This window comes from Cryptomeria japonica, chromosome 3, assembly GCF_030272615.1.
Source record: "Cryptomeria japonica chromosome 3, Sugi_1.0, whole genome shotgun sequence".
NCBI classification, from domain to species: Eukaryota; Viridiplantae; Streptophyta; class Pinopsida; order Cupressales; family Cupressaceae; genus Cryptomeria; species Cryptomeria japonica.
In genome coordinates this window covers 970752181-970768764 of record NC_081407.1, presented here as the reverse complement: position 1 = coordinate 970768764, position 16584 = coordinate 970752181, and the positions used below count along the sequence as shown (strand labels likewise).

At 39.7% G+C, this 16584-nt stretch overlaps 1 pseudogene; it reads left to right on the top strand.

Moving 5' to 3' along the window:
• Positions 1–1199: 1199 nt before the first annotated feature.
• On the top strand, positions 1200–16369 carry LOC131874447 (pleiotropic drug resistance protein 1-like; annotated as a pseudogene).
• Positions 16370–16584: the final 215 nt, after the last annotated feature.

The following is a 16584-nucleotide window of genomic DNA, read 5'->3' as shown; positions in this document are numbered from 1 at the left end:
CACGATATGATAGCTTATTGGCTACATATTTTCCTTTGAATCACCTTACCAACCCAAAAGATAGAATTTGGTCTCATATAGCTGTGTTTCTAATTTTTCATCAAAACCTCAATCTTTAGGACTAAAAGTTAAGACAAACCAGTTCATTTTGATTGAGTATATGGAGTAAATCAATAAGATTGGATGGTGGGGAGTCATATACAGGAAGCCTAAAACAAGGATGCATTAGATTGTTTGAAAGAAGCAACCATATTTTTTTCACAATCTAGAAAACACCAAGATGGTGAGGAAGCACTGAAATGAGCAGCCATTGAAAAGCTCCCCACTTATGATCGCCTCAGAACCTCCATTTTGAAATAATATTCATCAAAGAGTTGGTGACATTGATGAGATAAATGTGGGGAATATAGAGCTCGAGATTCAACATCAATTGGTGGACAGGTTTGTCAAAGTTGCAGAACAGGACAATGAGCGCCTTCTGGATAGACTTCGTCAAAGAATGGCCTTGGGTGATGCAATTTATCAAGCATTTTTTAACAAATCTAAGATGGTTGTAATTAGTTTCCAGAGTTGGGATCAAATTGCCCAATGTTGAAGTGTGTTATGAGAAGTTGAATGTGGATGCCAAAGTTCATGTTGGGGGAAGAGCATTGCGTACACTCTATAACTTCACTGCCAATATGGTGGAGGTAGGATTTCTTGCATTACAAGATGATAATAGGACCTTAGCTATCTATTACAGTTACTTCAAATCAATGGGTGCTCTGTTTACAATGTTCATAGCAAGAATGTAATATCTCTAAGGGTAAGGTCTCAATTTCTATTTTCAAAGAAGAGGAGGTCTTATGAAGAAGTAAAAAAATTGCTACAAGATTATTTGGAATCTTCTCCAAAATATAAGAACATTCTAGATATAGATGTAGGAACATTCTAGATAAAGATACTGATGATAAAAATTAGATGAAAATACTGATTCGAAAGTTCCAACACGTACAAATCTTGATGTAACAACAAATCTACATGTTTATGCAAACTATTTTGGACAGTTTTCAAACATGTTTAACAGCAACTACTGATATTAGGATCCAAAAGAAATAACTATTCTCGGTGTGGTCATTTGAGCTTGTAACATATCAGTTTTTACCAATTTTCAGGGGTTTTTGCAAATGCTTCATTTATACAAAGGCAAAAAAACGACCATGACGATTCTGAATAATGTCTGCAGTGTGCTCAAGCCTGAAATGTAAACCACTTTTTATATAGGATTTCATTCTTTTTTCAATATTTCTATGTCCAATCTTCATCTGATCTTCTCATTTGGTATCTGAAATTTTATAGGATGACCCTTCTCCTTGGATTCCCTGCCTCGGGCAAGACTACCCTGCTCTTGGCTTATGCAGGGCATCTCAACAAACGTCTCAAAGTATGTGATGAGATCCCATTTAAGTTTTAAGGTTTTGTTTAAGATTAGTGGATACAACGGAACATATTGAGGGTTATATAAGAGTTTAATGTTGATTGAACATGAAAATTTATTGGTGCAGGCTGAAGGATTAGTAACACATAACGGGCATAGCATGGAAGAATTCATTCCACGGAGGACATCGGCTTACATTGGTCAACATGATATTCACATCGGTGAAATCACTGTGCGGGAAACTTTCGATTTCTCTGCTTGCTGCCAGGGTGTTGGGTCCAGATATGGTATTGCTATTCTCATTATTAAATCTTAAATTCAAACCCTTCGACTTTTGTTGCTTCACTAAAGATCAAGAACAATACTGTGCGTACACAAGGCAGCCATACCGTTTTGTTGCAGTCAAGGAGTTTGCAAATGCATTTCAATCTTTTCACATTGGTTCCAAAATGAGTGCGAAATTATTAGTCCCTCACGATAAAAACAACTCTCATCCGGCTGCCCTCACCACAGAGAAATTCGGATTAAGCAAAAGGGAGCTTTTCAAAGCTTGTTTTGATAGAGAAGTTTTGCTCATGAAGAGGAATTCCTCTTATATATCTTCAAATCTGTCTAGGTAAAATAAAATTTACTGAACTTATTGTAAATCTGGTCAGGCTTGACCTTTAGGACATTTACGGCAGAAATGGAATTAATGCATCCTGTTTTTGACAGATAACTCTAATGGCTTTGATCTCTACGAGTGTGTTCTTTCGAACAAATATCCATCTACTTTGGAGCTCTCTTCTTCGGGTTGATTCAGGTGATGTTCAATGGCATGGTAGAACTGTCAATGACACTGGATAAACTTCCAGTCTTTTACAAGCAGAGAGATTTCAAGTTCTACCCTTCCTGGGCCTACTCTCTTCCAACTTGGGTTATGAGGATTCCTCTTTCTCTAATGGAATTTGTAATATGGATCATTCTCACATACTATACAATTGGTTTTGCCCCAAATCCACAGAGGTATGACCAAGACCACATCTTGAAGCTCTATATAAACTTATTCTGCTGTTGCCATTGTAATTGAAAATCTAATGAGGGTATTCTCTTCAATTCGATGTGCAGGTTTTTCCAACAGTTGTTGTTGTACATTGCAGTTTCACAGGCAGCATTAGGATTATTTAGATTCATAGCAGCTTTCGGGCGGAATCAAATAGTCCCAAACAATTTTGGTTCATTCGCCATCTTGGACATTTTTGTTCTTGGAGAATTCTTAATCTCCAAAGGTATATACAAACCTTAAAAGCTTCAAGATTATTTATCGATTGAATAGTGCTTGTTGAATACAAATAAAAGCATTAATAAACTTAATGAGTGTTTTGTGACTGTCACAGATGATACTGAAGGCTGGTGGATATGGGGTTACTGGATTTCTCCTCTCATGTACGCTCAAAATGGATGATAGATCATTTTCAAGGTTCTTTATATCATCGGGGGATACCTTTTTAGGAATCATCTCAATACAAAACTCTCTGGCATCATTGGCCTTGGAGTAGTCCTCTGAAGTAAACAGATTTCAAAAAAATGTGTGGAAGGCTTGTTTCATGACTGCAGGGTCATCTGAAACCTCCCCATTAAAGTCAATGAAATGTAGAAAAAATATAGTGATTTCACAGTATTTAGTAGTATTTACAATTTTACCTCCATAATATTGGATTTATAATTTTATACTCATCTATACATGGCGGCATTACATTATCTTGATCGTGAGTAATTCCAGGCTTAATCTACACATGGATTTTTTCATTGGCATCATAAACCCTTCACCTCAAGGCTCAAACTAAACAACTAATAACGTGCTCTCTTTCTTTCATCAGCACTTGAAAAGCCTCAAGCTCTAATATCTGAGGACTTGAAACAAAATAATGTCTCTACCAATGGCATCCAAGGTAATAGGATAGAAATACAAAATATAACAGGAAGCTTTATCGTCCATTCTGATTTATCCTCGCGCTTAATATTTTCAAAAAGTTGAATGTTAAGAATTGTAAAAATTTCTGCAGGGGAAACTTCAACTAGATGGAGAACTGGCAATGTTTCAAAAGATTTTGACACAGGTGGAAAGAAAGGAATTATAATGCCTTTCCAACCTTTGGCCATGGCATTCAACAATGTCAGCTACTATGTGGACTGCTTCCCATTTGAATATCCGTTTTCTTTGTATAGTTCAGAATTTCTTTTGAATGGTGGTTAATAATGTCTTTTTAAACTGGAAATGAAGCAGCAAGGAGTGAAAGAAGACTGTCTACTACAGTTACTGCAGGGGGTAAGTGGAACATTCAGGCCTGGGGTGCTGACATGTTTGATGGGGGTGAGTGGGGCTGGGAAGACAACCTTGATGGATGTTCTTGCAGGAAGGAAAACTGGAGGCATCATCGAAGGTTCCATTGCCATATCTGGTTATCCTAAAAACAAGAAACCTTTGCTCGCATTTCTGGTTACTCTGAACAAAATGATGTCCACTCTCCCCATGTTACTGTCCATGAATCTCTCCTATATTCTGCTTAGCTTCGCCTCTTGAAGGATGTTGATCGTCAAACGATAGAGGTATATATTTTTATTTTCATCTTTCATTTTCTTCCGTAGTTTGGTCATGATTAGCATTTAACACCCATTATACAAACAGAGGCTTAGGGAAGAAGTTACAGAGCTTGTAGAGCTAAGTAACTTTGTTGGTGTAAATAAATATTCATTTTGGATATTATTACACTTACTTAAGTTAACTTAGGATAATGCATCTCTTCGTAGTTTGGATTTGAGACACTTAGGGAAGTGTGCACATAGGGATAGAGCTTGTAGGAGAAATTCCACCTTTTGTGGTCTTATTTTGCTATTACACTCCACATTTGGTGGGTCATCCACCTCTTGTGGAATATTATATTATTTCTCATACCTACCCTTGTTTCTCATTGAGCCACATGTCATATTTGTGTGCTCATACATCCATATGGCCTTGCCTATATAAGCAGGCCTCTATTCATTGTATTGGTTAATCCAGTTGATCATTTTGCATATTGATGAGAATACAGTTTGTTCTTGTCATTCTATTGTCTTTTTTATGCTTTTCATTGTGCCCTTGATCTTGGCAAAATCCTACATGGTATCAGAGCTTTTGGGGCTTCATTGATTGGTTTTTGGAGACATCGTGGAAGGCTTCTATTTTCGGATTTGAGGATCTTCATTTTTTGGGGGCGTCATATAGTGATTTGGACATCACCGTTGAATCCGGAGGCCATTTCCACAAATTTCAACTATAAAGTCGACCTATTTTGGTGAGAAATTTTTTTTTCCCCATTTTGGCTATTATCGTACGGATTTCGAAATTTTAAAAAAAATATATATTTTTCAAAAAAAAATTTCGAAAATCAAAAAAGGCGAATCAAAAAAAAAAAATCAAAAAAAAAATTCTTTTGGTTGTTGGGGGTCCACAAACCCCCCGTACTCTGTTATTTGCAGGTCGTGTAGTCCTTACCATTCAGCCTCTGTCAGCGCCGCCCGTACCCACAGTTTGTGTGTTGCAGGTCGTACCTGCGTCGCCGCTGAGTACCGACGTTGCCGCCGATCTCCTCCGTGCCATCGAGACGTGCGTCGACGGCCCACTCGTCGCGCACTCCCGCCGCCGACCGTTCAAAAACCTCCGGCACCGCAACCCCCTCCCGCCAGCCGGGACACAGACTCTGCCAGCCCCTTGGCTTCGCCCGCTCCCTCCACTGGTGACAACCAAAACAGGCGGCCCCGCCTCCGCCATTGGCCCGCGGGCTAAACCGTACACCCTGCACAGCCATGTTAGATCCGTACGCCCTATCAGCAAACCTGCACAGTCACCTGCCCGGTCAGCAGTCCGTACAGTACGGACGCCCAGTCAACAGGGAGGCGAAGTTTTTGCGACGGTTAGACGACCGTGAAATTTAACACAGTGAATTGCTGACGTCAACACCACATCAGCAGTTTTTTGAAATTTTTTTGACCCCTCTCCATTGAGCTTTTCAATTTTGCAGTCCAACTTTGAAAGGCCATATCTTGCTCATTTTTGCTTCTTTTTTGGTGCAATTTTTTTTGAAATGGGCTAAAATTTTGTGATCTTCACAGTGGTGTAGTTATTTTCTGATTTTGGTGCACAGGTTTTTTAGAATTTTTGGATTCTCTCAGCTGTACCTATCTAATCCTCAATTCTGCAACTTCAAAGGCCTCGTTTGAGCTCATACGACCACCTTTTCAGGTGCCATTTTTTTTTAAAATGCTTATTTTTTCGTCTAATTTCATAATATATGATCAGATTTCAAAGATTTTGAGTGAAAATTGTACTTTCAGATATTGGCCTTATTTGGCCTATTAGGTACTTGTAAATTGCTTGGATCTTAGTTAGATCTCTTGCATTATCAGTTTGAGTCTCTTTTGGCCTTATTGAGGCAATTGTAAAATTGTAAATCAGAAGTCCACTTTGCCATTTTTTGCAAGTGGCCCATTGTATACGCACTAATTATAAAGTGTCAAATCATCACTTTTGGGGGGGGGGGGGGGGGGGTTCTTTGATTGAGTGAATTTGGGGGGGTGTCTTGTGTGATTGTGCCTCTCTTTGTGCTCTTTCCATTTTTGTTGCAATGAGTCCTAATAAATTTCCACCTTTAACTCCACATAATTATGCATCATGGAAAATTAAAGTATGAGTAAATTAATGGAAAAAGGTCTCACACATTACATAGATGGAACAATAACAACACCACCTGATCCTAAGGCTGATCCAAATGCTCAATTAGAATGGCTCACAAAGAATTGCATGGCTCTTGGAACTTTACACAACTATGTATCAGATGACCTCATTTTTCACATTGAGAAGTGTAAAACAATCAAAGAGGCTTGGGATATGTTTCAGAAATTGTATAAACAAGTTGATGAAATCAGAGGCTATTAGATTGACAATGAGCTCACCAACTTGGATCCTAAGAGTTTTGATATAATCCAAGATTATGTCACCAAAGCAAATGAGCTAAGAGCAAAGCTTAAGGATTGTGGAATTGACAAAAAGGATGCTCAATTGATATTCAACTTGTTGGATAAGCTTGCACTAGAATATGCAGCATTTGTGTCTAGCTTCCAAACTCATCATTTGACAGTGGGGAGTTCTTATGTTATGCCTTCATTTGATGCTTTCACAGAAATGTTAATATTGGAACAATCTAAGTTGTTGAACATGGGGTTTCTCGAGTCTTCGAAGTCCAAGGCTTTGGTGGCTAATCAAGGGAATCAAGGAAGTCAAGGCAAAGATTCCAACAAGAAGAAGAAGCACTCTAAGTCTAAGCCACACTAGGAAAAAGGACAATCATCCTCTCCATCACAAGGCGATTTTTCATCCTCTTCCAAGAAGGGGACACCACCTAAGAAGGATAAACCAACTTGTGCATATTGCAAGAAGTATGGTCATGATGAGCATCGATGCCACGCAAAGCAAGTTGATGAGTTAACCAATCTTCTTAAGAAAAACAACATCAACTTGCCATCCGCCTACACAAAGAAGGATTCATCTCCTTCCTCTTCCTCACAGTCTAAGGGAAAAGGGCAAGCATTTGTGGCTACAACAGGTTCTTCACAGCAATGGATACTTGACTCGGGTGCCTCATATCACATGGGTTCTACAAAGGAGCAGTTTTCTTCATTGGAGCCATCCAAGGTACCTCACATTTACATAGGTGATGATACACAAGTAGAGGTTGAAGGGAAAGGTTCAATTGACATGGATGATGGAACATTTGAGAATGTTCTCTATGTTCCTAACTTGTCTACCAACCTTCTCTCCATCTACCAAATCACTCACTATGGGAATGGGAAAAAGGTTGAGTTTACACCAGATTCAGTTGTGGTAAAGGAACTTGCTGATGATGCCTTGGTAGCAGTGGGACAAGTCAATGACAACTCAAGGCTTTATTCATTCTCCCACTTTGTGCCAAGTTCACCTTCTAGGGCCTTGCTTACTCATTCAAATTCAGAAAGTAAGCTATGGCATGAGCGGTTTGGTCACCTCAACTACTGCTATCTTCAGCAGCTAAGCTCTAAAGACATGGTCACAGGTCTACCTCGAATCAGTTTTTCAGAGGGTGTATGTTCAGGTTGTTCCTTGGGCAAGCATCCCGAAGAGAAGTTTGATAAAGGGAAAACTTGGAGAGCTTTGGAAGTTCTTCAACTTGTTCACAGCGATGTAACCGGTCCATTTCCAGCACCTTCATTTAGTAAGGCCCGCTATGTTCTCACCTTCATTGATGACTACTCCCGCTTCACTTGGGTCTACCTTCTCATTCATAAGAGTGAAGTATTTGACAGATTTCAGGACTTCAAGACTCGTGTGGAGAAGCAATCAGGGAAAGTGGTCAAGATTCTTCGCACAGATAATGGAAGGGAATATGTGAACAAGAGACTTGAGGATTTTTGTACATTTGAGGGGATTGATCTTCAGCATTCTGTCGCATACACTCCACAGCAGAATGGGGTTGCAGAATGCAAGAATAGAACTCTCAAAGAAATGGCTAGTTGTATGATACATGCACGTTCTCTTGATCCCGCCTTTTGGGCAGAGGCTATCAGTTGTGCCACACACATCCATAATCAAGTTCCTCACAAAGCTTTGCAAGGTATTACTCCTTTTGAAGCTTGGGCTGGTAGGAAATCGATTGTGAGACATTTCAGAGTCTTTGGGTGTCCAGCATGGGCTCGCATACCTTTGCAGAAACGCAAGGCATTGGAACCTCAAAGTCAGCCTTGCATATTTGTTGGATATCCTGAGGGTGTTAAGGCATACAAATTGATGGATCCAGAGACACATGAGGTATTCATTGAGAGGAGTGTTCACTTTGAGGAAAGCTCTCCTAGCTTAGCCTCTCTACCTCCTCCACCTTCCTCCATTGTGGATAGTGATGTTAGTGATTCAGATGATGAGACTCCTACAACTTTGACTCGCATGGTTACACCTCCGCAGGGTCTACTTGCAGTTGAGGAGCCTCATTCTCCACCTCCACCTAGACCTCATTGGGCTCGACAGACACTTGAGTCTGCGAGTTCTCTTGTTGGGGATCCTTCAGATACACGGAGAACTCGATCACAACATCAGGATCTTCCACATGCATTCATTTTTACCGCTTCCGATCCACAGACATTTAGGGAAGCATCAAGGGTTCCTGAGTGGGACCAAGTTATGGAGGAAGAGTATAGTTCCTTGATGAGGAACAACACATGGGATTTAGTCCATCTCCCTAAGGGGAGAAAGATGGTTCAATGTAAGTGGATCTATCAGACCAAGTTTGCAGCGGATGGTAGTGTGGATAAGTATAAGACTCGGCTTGTTGCGAAAGGTTTCTCTCAGGTTGCAGGTGTTGACTATACTGAGACCTTTGCACCCGTAGCCAAGATGAACTCCATTCATTTGACACTTGCTATTGCTGCAGCTCATGGTTGGGCTGTACATCAGATGGATGTGAAGAGTGCTTTTCTTCATGGTGATCTTGATGAGGAGATTTATATGGAGCAGCCACAGGGTTTCATCCAGGATACTTCCTTGGTTTGCAGACTAAGGAAATCTCTCTATGGCCTTAAGCAGGCCCCTAGGGCTTGGTACGCCAAGATGGATTCCTTTCTTCTCTCCGCAGGGTTCACCAGGTGTCATTCTGATCCGAATGTCTACATTTTGCAACAAGATGACTCTCACTTGATACTTGTGCTCTATGTTGATGACTTGATCATTACAGGGAGTACTTCATCCATCATTAGCAGGGTCAAATCTGCTTTGCATGATAGATTTGCTATGACTGACTTGGGTCTTTTGCACTACTTTCTCAGGCTAGAGATTTCTCAGTCACCTTCCGGGATTACACTATCGCAGCCCAAGTATGCTCTTGATCTACTTGCACACTTTCATATGGCTGATTGTAAGCCTGCCCCGACTCCCTTTCTTTCAGGAGTCAAGCTTGAGGCTCAGTGTTCTTCTCCACCAGTTGATGCCACTTTGTATCGTCAGCTTGTGGGTAGTCTCATCTACTTGACTCATACACGCCCTGATATTTCATTTGCAGTTGGCATGGTTTCCCGCTTCATGCAGAAACCACATGAGCTTCATTGGAAAGCCGCCAAACGCATCCTTCATTACATCCAGGGTACACATCACTATGGGATTCACTATGCAACAGGCACAAGACTTTGCTTGGTTGGTTACATAGACTCCGATTGGGCTGGCGATCTAGTTGACCGTAAGTCTACTTCTGGTTATAGTTTTCACCTTGGTTTGGGTCCCATTTGTTGGCAGAGCAAGAAGCAACATGCTATTGCTCTCTCTTCGACTGAGGCTGAGTATCGAGGCGTTGTTAACGCAGCGACTGAGACCATTTGGCTCCAACAGATTCTCACAGAGTTTGGATTCACCACTCCACGACCGACAGTTCTACATTGCGACAATCAGAGTGCTATTGCAATCTCAAAGAACCCGGTCTAGCACCAGCAGACCAAACACATCGAGATTCATATGCACTATATTCGAGAGCTCATCTAGGAGCAGGTCATTGATTTGTAGTATTGTCCTACAGCAGAGCAGGTTGCTGACATATTCACCAAACCTTTCACCAAGAGTAAGTTCCAGTAGTTGCGAGCTCTCTTGGGGGTGCGGGATGTGTCATTAGGGGGGGTCAGCTGACTTCTCCTTCCTCTCTTATGGGGGGGACTTTTTCCTCTTTGAGGTTTTGTCTTTCTTCTTTGAGAGTCTTTTGTACATTCATCTCTTTTTTGGGGGGGAGTTTTTTTCCCACTGGGTTTTCTCCCTTTCTCCATTTGTGAGAGATTGCATTTCATAGTTTTGCTTGCATTTGCATATTGTACATGGGTACCTATCATGGCCTAGTAGTCGGGACCCATCTTGCATTGTTGACTTGAGTCTTCATTCCCCTAAGTTACACTTAAGGGGGGGTGTTGGTGTAAATAAATATTCATTTTGGATATTATTACACTTACTTAAGTTAACTTAGGATAATGCATCTCTTCGTAGTTTGGATTTGAGACACTTAGAGAAGTGTGCACATAGGGATAGAACTTGTAGGAGAAATTTCACCTTTTGTGGTCTTATTTTGTTGTTACACTCCACATTCGGTGGGTCATCCACCTCTTGTGGAATATTATATTATTTCTCATACCTACCCTTAGTATTTCTTACCTACCCTTATTTCTCATTGAGCCACATGTCATATTTGTGTGCTCATACATCCATATGGCCTTGCCTATATAAGAAGACCTCTATTCATTGTATTGGTTAATCTAGTTGATCATTTTGCATATTGATGAGAATACAATTTGTTCTTGTCATTCTATTGTCTCTTTTATGCTTTTCATTGTGCCCTTGATCTTGGCAAAATCCTACAAACTTGAAAGGGGTTCTTGTTGGTTTGCATGGCATTAATGATTTGTCTACAGAACAACGAAAGAGACTTACGATTGCAATGGAACCTGGTAGCAAATCCTTCAATTATTTTCATGGATGAGCCAACATCAGGACTGGATGCAAGAGCTGCTGCAATTGTATGTGAACTGTTTGTAATACTGTGGATACATAGAGAACTGTTGTGTGCACCATTTATCAGCCCAACATTGACATATTCGAAGCCTTTGATGAGGTAATTTTTATTAACTGCAATGCATTTAATAGTACTATAGGTGCCGGAACAACTATAGATTCTGAGAATGAGAATGTGGACTTGAATGAAATTGCAATTGGTGTTGATGGATCATGGAGGGCAAATGATATATGTAGGTCCTCTCAGTCCCCATTCACAAAATCTAATCAAATATTTTGAGGCAATTGAAGGCATTCCTAAAATCACACCAGGTTACAATCCAGCAACATGGATGTTGGACTCAAGTTTTGTTAGAAGTCAACTGTGTCTTGGGGTTGATTTTGCAGACATCTACCGCAATTCATCTCGGTATTGAATGAATACTAGAAATTAATTACCATTTTGTCGAAAGGTTTTGCAAATAAACCTTTCTTATACACACAAAGTCTTCCTTAAGACATTTGCAATCTTCGTTCCTTTCCCCAATTGCCAAATTCTTTAGTTAAATACTTTTTCAAGGTCTACATTAAACATCTGCAACAACTTTCTTTAGTTTAAACTCAAGATCAATATAGAGAAAGAATTCATGTTAATTTTCTAAATGTTTGACACCAAAATTTTGTTCCTTCAGTTTACCCTAAAAGGTTTTGATCTAGATATATATTTTGTAGCATTTTTCAAAAGATTGCATGCCAAAAGATTGACAGGACCGAGAAATAGAGTAGACAAGAGGAGACACCGTTAAAAGTGCTGATCCTATTCTTGAGGCCTTAATGAATATGATCCATACTTTCCGCATACAATTATTATTAATAATCCGAGTCCTTTTCAATAGATTGGAAGAGATATATAAGTGGGAGTTGTCATGGTACAGGCAAAACCAAGCATTGATCAAGGAACTTGGTGCACCATCTCCGGGGACAAAAAATCTCAACTTTGAATCATAGTACTCTCAATCATTTCTGACGCAGACATGGGCTTGTCTATGGAAGCAGAACTGGTCATATTAGAGAAATCCAGAGTACAATGCAGTTCGCTTCTTTTTTACACACGTCACTGCCCTAATTTTTGGCACAATTTTCTAAAACATTGGCAAGAAGATGTAAGGAAAGGTGTGATGCTTTCTTGAACTGTGATCTATATCAAACAATTATTTGTCATCTTGTAGCTCTAATACTTTTATTACAAAATGCAGACATGAGTGTGAAATTTGCAGCTACAACAGCATATATCAACCAGAAAGAAACAAAAAAACTTTTCCAGATTATACAGAAGAAAACAGAGCATAAAAAAACAGAATTGTTGATATTGACTGTTCCAATAATCATATAAATTACAATATTCTATATGTTTTAAAAGGTCACCATATGAAGAATCCAATTACGGTGAAGACAAGAGAATACTGAAATCAACAGCCTTAATTCAAGCAGAGAAGAATGGATCTGAACATAACAGAGATCAGTGATCCATAGTCTGCGGTAGTGAACTAAAAGTTATGAAGTTTCTGTGATCCACAGTCGGCGGTAGTCTAACTAATAGTAATGAAGTTGAAATTAACCACCAACACCCCCCCTTAATTCTAACAAAGGAGAACAGAAAAGTCTGATAAAAGAAATGAGGAAAGAAGGAAAACCCAGTGGGAACAAAACCCCCCCTCAAAAAGAGACTAACATAACGAGAAAACTACCGTGGTACAATTTCTTGCACCCCAAGAAGATCTCGGAGAAAGTGAAGTTTTTGCTCAGTGAATGTCTTCATGAATATGTCAGCAATTTGTTGAGACGTGGGACAATACTGTAGATCAATGATGCCATCATGGATCAGATCTCGGATGAAGTGCATGTGGATTTCAATGTGCTTTGTCCGTTGTCGTTGTACATGATCTCTGCAAACCTTTAGTGTACTTTGGTTGTCACACCAAATGATGATTGGTCGATGAAAACATATACCCAACTCAGTGAGAAAATTTTGCAGCCAAAGAACTTGAATGGTAGCATTGACTGCACCTCTATATTTAGCCTCTGTGGATGATAGAGCAATGGAAGATTGCTTTTTACTTGACCAACAAATGGGACCAGAGCCCAAACTGAGGACATATCTTGAAGTGGACTTACGATCAATGCTATCATCAACCCAATCAGAATCAGTATAGCCAATGAGATCCAAAGTACATCCAGCTGAATAATGAATCCCATAGCTAATGGTTCCTTGAACATAGTGAAGTATACGCTTGGAAGCTTTCCAATGCAGTTCATGAGGCTCCTGCATGTATCTGGAAACAACACCCACTGCATATGATAGATCTGGACAAGAGTGAGTGAGATAAAGAAGACTCCCCACAAGCTGACGATAGAGTGTGCAATCAACCAATGGTGTATCTTGGCCATCCTCAAGCTTTACTCCGGACAAGAAAGGTGTGGGTGTTGGCTTACAATCACTCATGTGAAATCGAGCTAGAAGATCCCTTGCATACTTCGATTGAGCAACGTGGACACCTGATTCATTCTGGTTGATTTCAAGACCAAGAAAAAAGTTGAGGAGACCCATGTCTGTCATGGAAAATCTAGCATGCAAAGCTGCTTTGGTTGCAACAATGGCTTTGATTGAATCACCTGTTATTAGCAGATCATCTACACAGAGTACAATGAATTAATAGAGTTTATTTTCAGTTGTTCTGTTTTTCTTCATTTCTCTGCAAGTTTTGTTTCTTGCTTTCTAGCTAGATCTGTATTTTTGCTATGCAGGAAATTTAACATGGTATCAAAGCTTAGGTGCTAGAAAGGAAAAGTAAATCTTTGTTTGTTGCAGATATAGAAGATCAGAGTTGAAAAATGGAGTTCTCAGCCTCTGCTATTCTCACACCATACAACTATTTTGATTGGAAGCCAAAGATTCCGCTTCAGCTCAGAAGTAGAGGCCTCTATCGGATAGTTATGAATACAGAGGTTGAACCCAATCCAGCAGTTGAAAAGTCTAAATACTTCAATCGAATGGATGAAGCCTTTGGTCTGCTATGCTTATCCATCTCTCCAGAATTGTTGTTTCATGTTGTGGCATACAAAACTCCAAATGACATTTGGAAGACATTGGAGACACTCTTTGGAAAGCAAGATGAGATGCGAGGTCATATTCTTGAAAATGAGTTCAACTCATTAGATCCAAGAAGTTTTGATAATATTCAAGATTTCTTCACAAGGTTCAAATCCTTATTGCTTCAGCTTAAAGGATGTGGTATTGACAAATCCAAGGAAGAAAGCAAATTAATCCTTGCTATTCTATCAAAGCTAGATCCAGAATATGCAATAGTTGTCTCTGCTTTCCACATAGTCAAGCTCACAATAGGAGCAACTTGGAAGATGCCCGCACTTGATGCCTTCATTGAGTCCTTGATACATGAGCAAGATAAGCTCATAAAGATGGGCACATTGAAAAATTCCAATGCTCATGCACTTGTTGTGCATGGAAGTGGAAAGAACAACTCCAAATCCAATTAGCAATCCAAAGGCAAAGGGAAGAAGGAACCAGATCCAAGAAAGGAAGGCAATCCCAAACCTCCAGATAGATCTACCAGCTCAAAAGAAAAGAAGGACAAAAAGGGCAAATCAAAGTGCAACTATTGCAACCGTAGTTACCATCCAGAATCATCATGCATGAAGAAGACCATTGATCTCATGACACAAACACTTAAACAAAATAATCTTGGTAACCTTATCCCAGGAAGTGCCAAGATGAAGCAGGAAGAAAAAGCACCAGAAACAAGAAACAATGCTCATGCATTGATTGCTATTCATTCTTCTTTAGATGCATGGATCATAGACTCTGGAGCTTCACACCATATGGCAGCCACAAAAGATGTTCTCTTTTCTTTGAAACCATATTCTGGTTCACCTATTTGCTTGGGAGATGGATCCTCTGTAGCAACAGTTGGAATAGGGAAGGTTGAGATGGGAATTGGAAGTTTTGAGAATGTCTTGCACATTCCAAATCTTTCTGTCAATCTTCTTTCTGTGTATCAAATGACACACATTGGCACCGGTAGGAGAGTTGAATTCACTCCAGATTTAGTGAGCATATTTGATATTGAAGACAACTCCAAAATTGTTGTTGGTAAGGCAAATCATCAATCTCATTTGTACACTTTCACTAATTTTGTTGCCAAATCAGATTCTACTTTACTTCTAACACATGCAAATGATTAACGTAGAGTTTGGCATGAAAGATTTGGTCATTTGAACTTTAGATACATGCAACAATTGAGCAAACAAGGGATGGTGAAAGGCTTGCCTACCATAGAATTTTCTAATGGAGTTTGTGAAGGTTGTGCTCTTGGAAAGCATCCACAAGAAAAATTTCCAAAGGGGATTGCATGGAGAGCCTCCTCCCCTCTAGAGCTTGTTCACAGTGATTTGATGGGTCCATTTCCTGATCCTTCCATGAGTAAAGCTAGATATGTCCTAACATTCATTAATGATTGCACAAAATACACATGGGTTTATTTTCTCAAATTCAAATCTGAGGTGTTTGAGAATCTCAAGATTTTCAAAGCCCATGTGGAGAATCAATTAGACAAAATGATCAAGATCCTCCACACAGATAATGGGGGGAGTATGTCAACAATGATGTTCAACATCTTTGTGATGAAGCGGGAATACAGTTGCGGAACATAGTTCCTTACACTCCGCCGCAGAATGGGGTAGTTGAGAGGAAAAACCGATCCTCGAAGGAGATGGCTAGTTGTATGTTGCATGCTAGATCTCTTCCCTCCAAATTGTGGGCTGAAGCAATCAATTGTGAAACAAAAAAAACTTTCCCAGATTATACAAAAGAAAACAGAGCATAAAAAAACAGAACTGTTGATATTGACTGTTCCAATAATCATATAAATTACAATATTCTATATGTTTTAAAAGGTCATCGTATGAAGAATCCAATTACGGTGAAGACAAGAGAAGACTGAAATCAACAGCCTTAATTCAGGCAGAGAAGAATGGATCTGAACATAACAGAGATCGGTGATCCATAGTCTGCGGTAGTGAACTAAAAGTTATGAAGTTGCTGTGATCCACAGTCGGTGGTAGTCGAACTAATAGTAATGAAGTTGGAATTAACCACCAACAATGAGCAGCAAAGTGTTATCAATGCAATGGGATCCATGTTTGCGGTGGTGCCGTTCATCGGTATGAACAATCCAACATCAGTTCAGCCCGTTATAGAAGTCGAAAGGACAGTCTTCTACAGAGGAAAAGCAGAAGGGATGTTTTCAGCCCTGCCAGATAAGAACTCTAAATTTCCAAAACAGATAAGAGGCAAGATAAGAGGCCGACAGTGATTCATCTGCAGAACCATGCACATCTTCTACAAAATCCAAGGAGAGAAAATGCGCTGCAGTCTGTGTGTTTTGTGTGTTTTAAAAACGACACAGAGAAAAGAAAGGTTATAGAAAATTGGTGGATGAAAACTTGATTCACATACTCTTTCGACTGAAATGTTTTCCTCCAGACCTTGTAATAAAAATTTGTTGTAAATAATATCAATGTTAATATA